At 35.9% G+C, this 8,694-nt stretch overlaps 1 pseudogene across 1 annotated transcript; it reads left to right on the top strand.

Moving 5' to 3' along the window:
• The first annotated feature begins 349 nt into the window (after positions 1-349).
• Positions 350-4,210, top strand: LOC120470352 (uncharacterized; annotated as a pseudogene). Its single transcript, XR_016168987.1, has 5 exons — positions 350-370; positions 1,889-1,946; positions 2,181-2,338; positions 2,826-2,920; positions 4,027-4,210. The product of XR_016168987.1 is annotated as an uncharacterized LOC120470352 (transcript).
• The last annotated feature ends 4,484 nt before the right edge of the window (positions 4,211-8,694 follow it).

Genomic DNA, 8,694 nt, shown 5'->3' with positions numbered 1-8,694 from the left:
CATCAACTACATCCTCCATTCCCTCCTTCAGGGAACGGTGGGTTGCATACGAAACCAGGATGTTTCCTGACCTTTGAGAGAAGCTTGTTTGGAAACCAGTCTATGATAAAACTAAAAAGTTGCCTTCCATCTGCCATGCATTAATACTGTATATGTCTGTAGGGGCCATCTTACAACTGCTTTCCCTAAATGTAACATAGTTTAATCAAAAATTCCTTGTATGGAGTTCATGAAGTATGATTACTTGCATGTCAAGTTTATGTTATGATGTAAAGGATTGTGTCTCCATGAGAATATAGCACAGGGGTTTGTGGCAGTTGTGTACTACTGAGTCTCATGCATACTACTAATGGCTTGTTTCAACCGAGCGGTACGGTACAGTACAGTACAGTATGGTACGCAGTTATTTCCATTTTGATTGTCAGAAGTTGTGGATGGTTCCAAAATCCTGAACTGCACTGTACCACTTTTTTGGTACACTGTAAAACCTAACAGTTGTACTAGCTCATAACTAATGAGGTGAGTACAGTCAAATGTCCTTATGCAGTTGAACAAACTATTAAGTATTGAGCTCTGTTGACATTTATGCCACTTTAATTGAATAGGGCTCAAAATTTGATAGTTAATTTGTGTGGATCACTCAAAAAGTTTAGGAGTAGTGGCATGACGTCATGACGTGGTGGGTGGGTCTTATCTCTGCCTCAGGAAAGCTGAGTCAGCCATCTTGAATTTGCCTTCATGCGGAGAAGTTTTCATGGAAGTTTTTACAGTTTAATTTGTTTTTATTCGTTTGCAATGCATTTTTTATCCCCTCACTTCAAACCAAGACCTCAGTTTTCTCATCTTTGACCTGCCGTCATTTCAGCGCCGTCTTATCAGCGCCGTCTTATCAGCCCTGATTTGGTAAGTAATGCTAACATTTTTTGTTGTTGTTTTTAATTGAATTTCGATAAATAGTCTTACATTTGGAACTGGGAATACATGTATATAATATGCACAGTGAATATTTGTTGTAAATAGTTTACAAATCCGAGTAATTGTAACTAAAAATGTTTGAATCTAACAACGGTGTACAGTTGGCGGGTTTCCGGAAGAACTACATTTCACATAATGCATGTTTTCCCGGGACATTGACGTAGAGAAACGACCGTGAGTTTGAATTTTCTCGTGGAGTCCGAAACGCTCCTACTGTCTATGGTCCGAAAGCGTAACGTTAACTTATCCCTGCTTCCCAGTTTCTGCCGGCTGTTGTTTTCGCTGGTAATGCATGTAAAGTAACGTTTTACTTATTTGTAAGTGTCCGCGTTAAACAGTAAGTATTTCACGTTGACGGGCTGTGTGTTTGTGTGCAGGGCCATCGTGAATCAAACAATGCTAAACAACATAATGTCAATGTGTTATCATGAAACCAACAAGGTCTTTGTGTGTATTTCTTTCCAGGCTCGAGTGTTTGGTTGTGAGATGATCATCTAGGAATCTTTTTTAAAAGTTCAGGTAGGATGTATGTTAATGTTATGTTAATGTTATGTTATGTTAATAAATAATGTTATTAACAATTGGTTTTATTTTGTGTTTCCACTGTCATTCTTTTGCCATTTCTTTAGATGCTTTTATCACTTGAACCCTTTATTAATACTTTGTTAGTATTAATGAAACAAAACATCAACAGAAATAGCATATACACACACACAACTTTGATGCGGTGCTTGTTATTAACTAACTTTTCATTTTACTAAAATTACTGTACAATGAATGTTTTTGATAGATTTGAAAATTTTGGATTTTTATCTGTAAATTTACTTTTTTATATTTAATTTGTCATTATGTATCGTTTAAAAAATGTTTTTAGAACATTGACTAATCATCTTTGTGTGCATGTTGTGTATAGATATTGGACTTGAGTGCTACAGAGAGTCAGCGTTTCGCCATCAGACAGTTGCCAATAGGTGAGATTTGTAAATTGTTTACTGATATGATTTTTTTTTAAAAGCAGATTGAAATTAAAAGTATTCTCTATTTGATAACATTATACAGCCTGTTTTAAATTAAAGAATGACAAATAACTTTCTATTTTGACATTGGTTCTGACTCATCCCTAGTAGAATTGCCCTTGTTTTTCCTACCTGGCAACTGAAAACTTAAACTAAAAATACGTTCACAAGTCTCTCCATGTATTGCAGAGTTTCACCGAATCAACAACATTAACCTGCGCAATCAGTTCTACAAGGAGCTGGACAGACACACGCCTAAACTCATCACCTCGTTCAGAGACAAGGCCACCAAGACTGTCAAGACAGTGGAGGAGCTAGCCAAACTCATGAGGATTTATGACCTTCAGGTGAATTTTAAACTTAACATGATTCAGAAACAGATTATTTACAGATTATATTCAGTCAACTATAAGAAACCATAGTGAATTGACTGGACTGTGCCCTGAGGCTAATAGATTATTCCATGAACAACATTGTCATATCATCAGAGATAGACATCCTGACAAGATGTATTCTATCAGAAAGAGGTACCTTTAAAAGATACTTTCAGTTTCAATTTGAAGATATCAAAATAACTACTGTCTGTATTCATGAAATTTTGTTTACAATTTTAAGTTTTTTTCCTTTTTTGTGTTATTCAAGTATTTACAATAGAAAGTAATTTATTTGAAAAATGTTTTAATGAAGAAATGGTGAACCAAAAACACTGAATCTACCATTCTATAGCAAAGACCACCATCAGAATATGGAGCTATTTAACACTTTTCTCTTTTTTAAGTGTTTGTTCTGCATTTGTGTAATTACTTTTGTAATGTATATTTTTTGTCCATCTAGGAACAACGTGATATAAATATGAGATGGGACCTCATCCTTGGTGCACTTCCTGTCTACCTGCATGAAGATTCTTTAAGTTCTTCAGGACCTGTAATGTAAGTGTACTGTCCTCACTATCAATCCCTTTGCCTTGCTATTCGGTCAGCTTAAACATATCTCTCCAAAAACTATAGGAAAACCAGGCGGGTATTTCAGAAAGCAGGTTATGTGAAAACTCTTGACTTATCCATTCCAGAGGGCTATTCCAGAAAGGAGGTTCAACAAACTCTAAGCCTAACCCTGAACTCTGAGTTGACTTACCCTGAGTTTTTAGTTGCAGAATAGCTGATCTGAGTTAGGTAATTCAACTCCGAGTATGTTAACACTTGAGTTGAGCTTGTGCTTCACGAGCAGTATAAAGCCATCAATGGAGCTCTGATACTGTGATTCTCCATGGCAATCAGGAAGCATAGATTTAACTTAATCTCTGGGTCTGTTACTGTGGTAACTTACGTTGTGAACCTAAAGATTTGCTTGAAGAAACCCTGAGTCTTACGGAGCTGCCTGGCAGCAGCTGTCCTTTCTTTTTCAGTCCAATCATGTTGAAGCAGAAATAATTCACATAGTTTGATTAATTTTGATGAGCTCTCACTCCCTGACAAGGACTGAACCGAACAGTAGACCGCTCTCTCATCAGTCCGCAATTTATATACTTCGGCCGCACAGTGAATATCAGACTACATGTCATTGCTGATGTGCTCTCAGATCAGAACAATCGTCTTTGTTTTAGCTTTTTTTTTTTCACCAGCCGGCAGAAAAAGAGAAATAACTAATAATACTATAATAATAATATTTTAGAGTACCTAACTCATATCAGCTATTCTGCAACTGAAAACTCATGGTAAGTCAACGCAGAGTTCAGGGTTAGGCTTAGAGTTTGTTGAACCTCCTTTCTGGAATAGCCCCCAGGACCTGAGTTGTTATTCTTGAGTAAACTGATATTCTCAAGTTATTATAAATGAAAAGGTAAGTATAAAGCTTTCCACAAAAAGTATGCCAACAGATAGGTGTGAAACTAACATAAGATATAAGCATATGTAAAAAAAATAGTTTAAACATGTAGCTTAGTAGTAGTCTAAGTGTCAGTAATGTTTAGAGATCATTGGCATGATTTGTATCCTTGAGGGGCTAAACTCATTCTTGTATTATTTGTGTTTTATAGTCAGGAGTTGGTCCAGACCTCACCGATACTCCAGTGGCTCTCCTGACAGTCGTAACGGATAACACTACTGATGCAGCCCTCTTCTGCCCTGAGAGTATCTGTCGTGAAGGATAAAATACTTGCAAGCTCCTTTTGTGTCTTTTTAAAAGCACATTGTTGAATAAAAAAAGTTGCTAAATTGTCACAGTGGTGTCACTTCATCTTTTCTGACATTATTAGCTGAGTAAAATTGTGTAGTTGGCTGACATCAGGATTTTAGTTTAGAGTAAATGTTGAGTGCATATCCCACTTTATGAGTAGAAAACTATAGGAAATTTAGTGCATTTCCTACATTTCCCAGTTTAAGAAAAGTGAAAATTAAGTATATATCTGACATTTTATGAGTTTAAGAAAAGTGAAAATTTGAGTGTATTTCCAACATTTTATGATCTGAAGATAATTGAAATTTTTGAGTGAATTACTCTCTAATTTTAAGTTGAGAAATATCAATATTTTTAAGTTAACATTGAGATAATTTAAGGCAACATTAAATATAACTTTTAATTTAAGTAAACTTAAAACTTTTAAAAACATCACTCAAATATTTTTGTGTAATCTGTTACAAAATAATTTTTGAGTTCTGTGAACTTATCCGGGTTTACAGTGTACCCTTCCATTGGGATACCTAGCACAGTAGTCCGGTACCTAAAGGGTGGACCTAGACTCACTGCAGAACTTTGATTAGTTACAGATAATTGTCACTTGTGCATGCTTTTTTTTTTTTGGCTGTGTTTTTCCTTTCTGCCTAGCCATTCCTCAAACCAAGTTGAACAAGATCTGCTCTATGTCCTCCATTGTTGTTTACTGTGTCGCTTTCTTCTTCGAGCGAGAATGACATTGATTGCTACAAGACGCCTATCAAGTAGGTGTACCGTTGGCGGTGGAAACTTAAGCTGGATCAGAGTTTACCGTCCCGAATCGTACTTTACTGTACTGTATCACTTGGTAGAAAAAAAATTCCCAAATTAAACTTTCCAGAGTTGTCATCATGCAGAAAACTTCAAATTGTTTTGCAAAAAATGGTTCATAAAGAATTCTGTCCATCTTTCCAACTTTTCCCTGGGCCTTTTTTCTCTCACAGGCAATATAGGCTTATTTTAATCTTTCAAGAATTCATTGAACAAGATGGAGAAAAAGCTTTTCCTCCTCTCTATCTCTGATGAATGAAGGACAGGGCAACTTCAGAAAGACATTTGAACAGCCAGCCAATAGATGAATGTTTCATTCTTACAAGTGTTATATCAAAAGCTCATTCCTGATTCCAGATCATTATAAAGGTTTGTTGTTGAATATGATGAAATAAATATTTCAAATGTGCAATATCTTCAAAGAATAATATATATATTTAATAATAAAGGGTGTCTGGGTTGCATTTGATGGGTTTACTGATGTAGTTAAATTTTTGCTCTGGCTTACTTCGTAAACTCTCCACTGCTAAATGTTACATAATAAAGTGTCAGCACAACTTGTGCCATCTACCACCAGCTTTTAAATATGGTCCTTGGGTTCATAGAAGGATTGAAACAATACGGATATTCTATTTAAGTACAGACTGTTTTGGTAAGCCATCAAAGGGCAAATACACTCTGCAGTCATTTTAATGAGGATGAAGGGTGATAAAAGGAGTGAAGAGAAATATGTTTATTCTTTCTTTCTTTCTTTCTTTCTTTCTTTCTTTCTTTCTTTCTTTCTTTCTTTCTTTCTTTCCTTCCTTCCTTCCTTCCTTCCTTCCTTCCTTCCTTCCTTCCTTCCTTCCTTCCTTCCTTCCTTCCTTCCTTCCTTCCTTCCTTCCTTCCTTCCTTCCTTCCTTCCTTCCTTCCTTCCTTCCTTCTTTCTTTCTTTCTTTCTTTCTTTCTTTCTTCTAAATTCAGAAGAAGGAGTGTGCCCCTCTCAAAATAACAATCATCACCGGAATGGCTGTGCATTATTGTTTTATCTAGGAAGCATAAAGACGCCATAGAGCTGTGACAGATGTGGAAGGATAATTAAAATATCAGTCATGTAACTGCAAATTAAACGTCATTTTGATTTCGCATACCGCCTGACATGCAACCAATAGGCAGCTGGGTAATCATCAAAATACCGATGAGGCCGTTCGTCAAGGGCCATATCGCAATCCTCTGTTTCGGCTCACCGTCTCTCTCCAAAAGACACTCTAATTAGTAAACCCTCTGTGCTCTCAAGATAAAGCAAAAGCAGTGCTTTCTTTTTAGAAAGGCCTTCTTTTATACCAATGAGCCAGCCTTTCCCTGGCAGACAGAACACATGCATAAGCAATGGTGAAGTAGGTTTACTTGCATAAGTCTGAATCTGACTAAGTTAAACACTGTAATAATGAGAAAACTGTGTGAGATGTCAAACACAGAGGCAACAAACAACACATGCTCATACTAGCTTAGCCTGCTATTTCGTCATTGTATGTTGCTATTTATTTATTTATGTGTATTTTTTTTTTTTTTTTTTTTTTTTGCTCAGCGATGTTCAACATGCTGTGTCATTTTGTTCACTAGAAGGATTTCCTGCATGTCCCACTAAAAAAAAACTAGCATGCAGGTTCCTCAGAGCCATCTGCTATAGTGTTATCAAATTAGCCACCACTTCTATGCATCTCTTTCAGCCTTCAGAATGCAAAAAGGAGAAACATTCAGAGTTCAGAGAGAAATTTCACGCAAAAGAGAACTGAATATGTCAGATACATCAAAAGATGTCATGTGTCTCAAAAGATGCTGTTTTAAACTGACAAGAATCCCCCTAGACTGCTCTGATTTTACTTTCTGGGAGACAGTAAGTGCTTCACTACGAAAGGTACAAGAAATGTCTCTTGTTTATTTATTCTCTGAATCTGTTTATCAATCCTTTAAGAAAACTAACAGCTAACATAAGGCCAAATCAAAATGCAGAAAGTGAATATTGACCTCTGTGCTAGACTTAAGTATAATATAAATCTTAAATAATTATATCGTGGATGATGTTAGTTTAGCTGTGGGCTATGTATATGTGTGTGTGTGTGGTGTCTGGACCAGTCAGACACACAATTATTTGTTATATTTAATGCATAGTCCAAGAAATCCACTCTGTGAGTTCTGTGAACAATCCCCTGAAAGAGCAACTAACACCACAAAAAGGCAGAACAGGTGTCAGTTTCTATGACTACCATGGTTTGATGGTTTATTTCTTTAAAGAATGTGGCCACATGGAAAAGCAAAGACCATAGAAAAGACACATTCTTCAATGAATTATAGACAAACTGTTCTATAAATTAACTTGCTTATCCGCAGTATATTGTGTTTATGATTATGACTGTCTCATATAGTGTATTTTGTATGGTATAATGCATGCCTTATGATAGACTTATGAAGCCTATAAAGAGATAATGTACCCTTTTCCTCCTCAGTTGTAAAATCACTTGATATATCTACAATCATGTATCCAATTTCATTATGTGATCATAGTTTATTTTTATAGTGTTTGTATTATGTAAGGAATAATTGACGACAGGCCGTTGAATTATTAGAAAAATAATGCACACCCGAGGTGGTAATGCGGTCACGACGCAAAGCGGAAAACTGTTCTAATACAATTTTTGGAGGCTCCAGTTGATCTATATTAATTAATGGCATCTTTTTATGAATGAAGGTTAGTATCACTGATACTAATACAGCTCTATGTCATGAAATTATAAAACAGCTAATACAGTTCTATGTCTCTATGAAAATTTTAAACAATTTAGTATAGCCATTCAACATTACAGTGTAATTGAAAGCTATCTTTTTTAATCATCAGGGCATCTTCAGTTTTGCCCTTTGCATGTGCAGTGGGACCTGCAGCTTCTGTCTTGATATTTTGACTCTACGGTATATAGTCATCCTGTATTTTTTCACCCCACAGTACAGAGTACTGTTTTTTGCTGTTTCATACATCTCTGCTGAAGGATTTATCTCCTGGCATTGCGTATAGCACAAGTTCATGCTTTTTTTTGGCATGCTCTTTTGAATGCAAAAGTAAACTTTTGCATGCATATGTTTGCAAAATTTACATAGTGAATTAGTTGTGTGTTTATATTTAATATCATATGCAAGCAATCACTGATCACAAGATCAGGGGCGGATTCTGAGAAATTCTGACGTGAAGATGATGCTGAGCTAGAAGTCTGCTAAGCCCTAAGTTTGCCCCAGGCTTTCCATTCACCAAAGATCCTCTGACTCCCACTGGTTCTCTCTCAAAATCAGCAAAGATCAACTTCAGCCTCCATAAATTGCATGAAGACAGTTTTATTCAATTGGGCGAGATGCAAGTATCAAACTTAGTCTCATTATTTGAAATTAAGTGCCCTATAGGGTGTGTTAGACTTATTTGATCTGCTGAATTTCAAACAATGCTATAACTTCTTGCTTTCCTGTATTCTGCTACAGCTCTCTTTCCATTGATAAAATGAATGCATGTACACTCTAAAAAAAAAAAAAACACTGGTTAAATACAGAACACATTTTGGGTTAATTTTAACCAACAAATTGGGTTATTTATTTAACCCAGCATAAAGGGTTGATTTAACCCAGCATATAGTTGATTCAATTTTACTATAATGATAGCTTAACTGACAGACAGTGATGCCTTTCTCAGAGTTTCATG

Source organism: Pimephales promelas, chromosome 1, assembly GCF_988280905.1.
Source record: "Pimephales promelas chromosome 1, fPimPro1.hap1.1, whole genome shotgun sequence".
Classification (NCBI taxonomy): Eukaryota; Metazoa; Chordata; class Actinopteri; order Cypriniformes; family Leuciscidae; genus Pimephales; species Pimephales promelas.
This window is presented reverse-complemented; position numbering and strand designations above follow the sequence as displayed.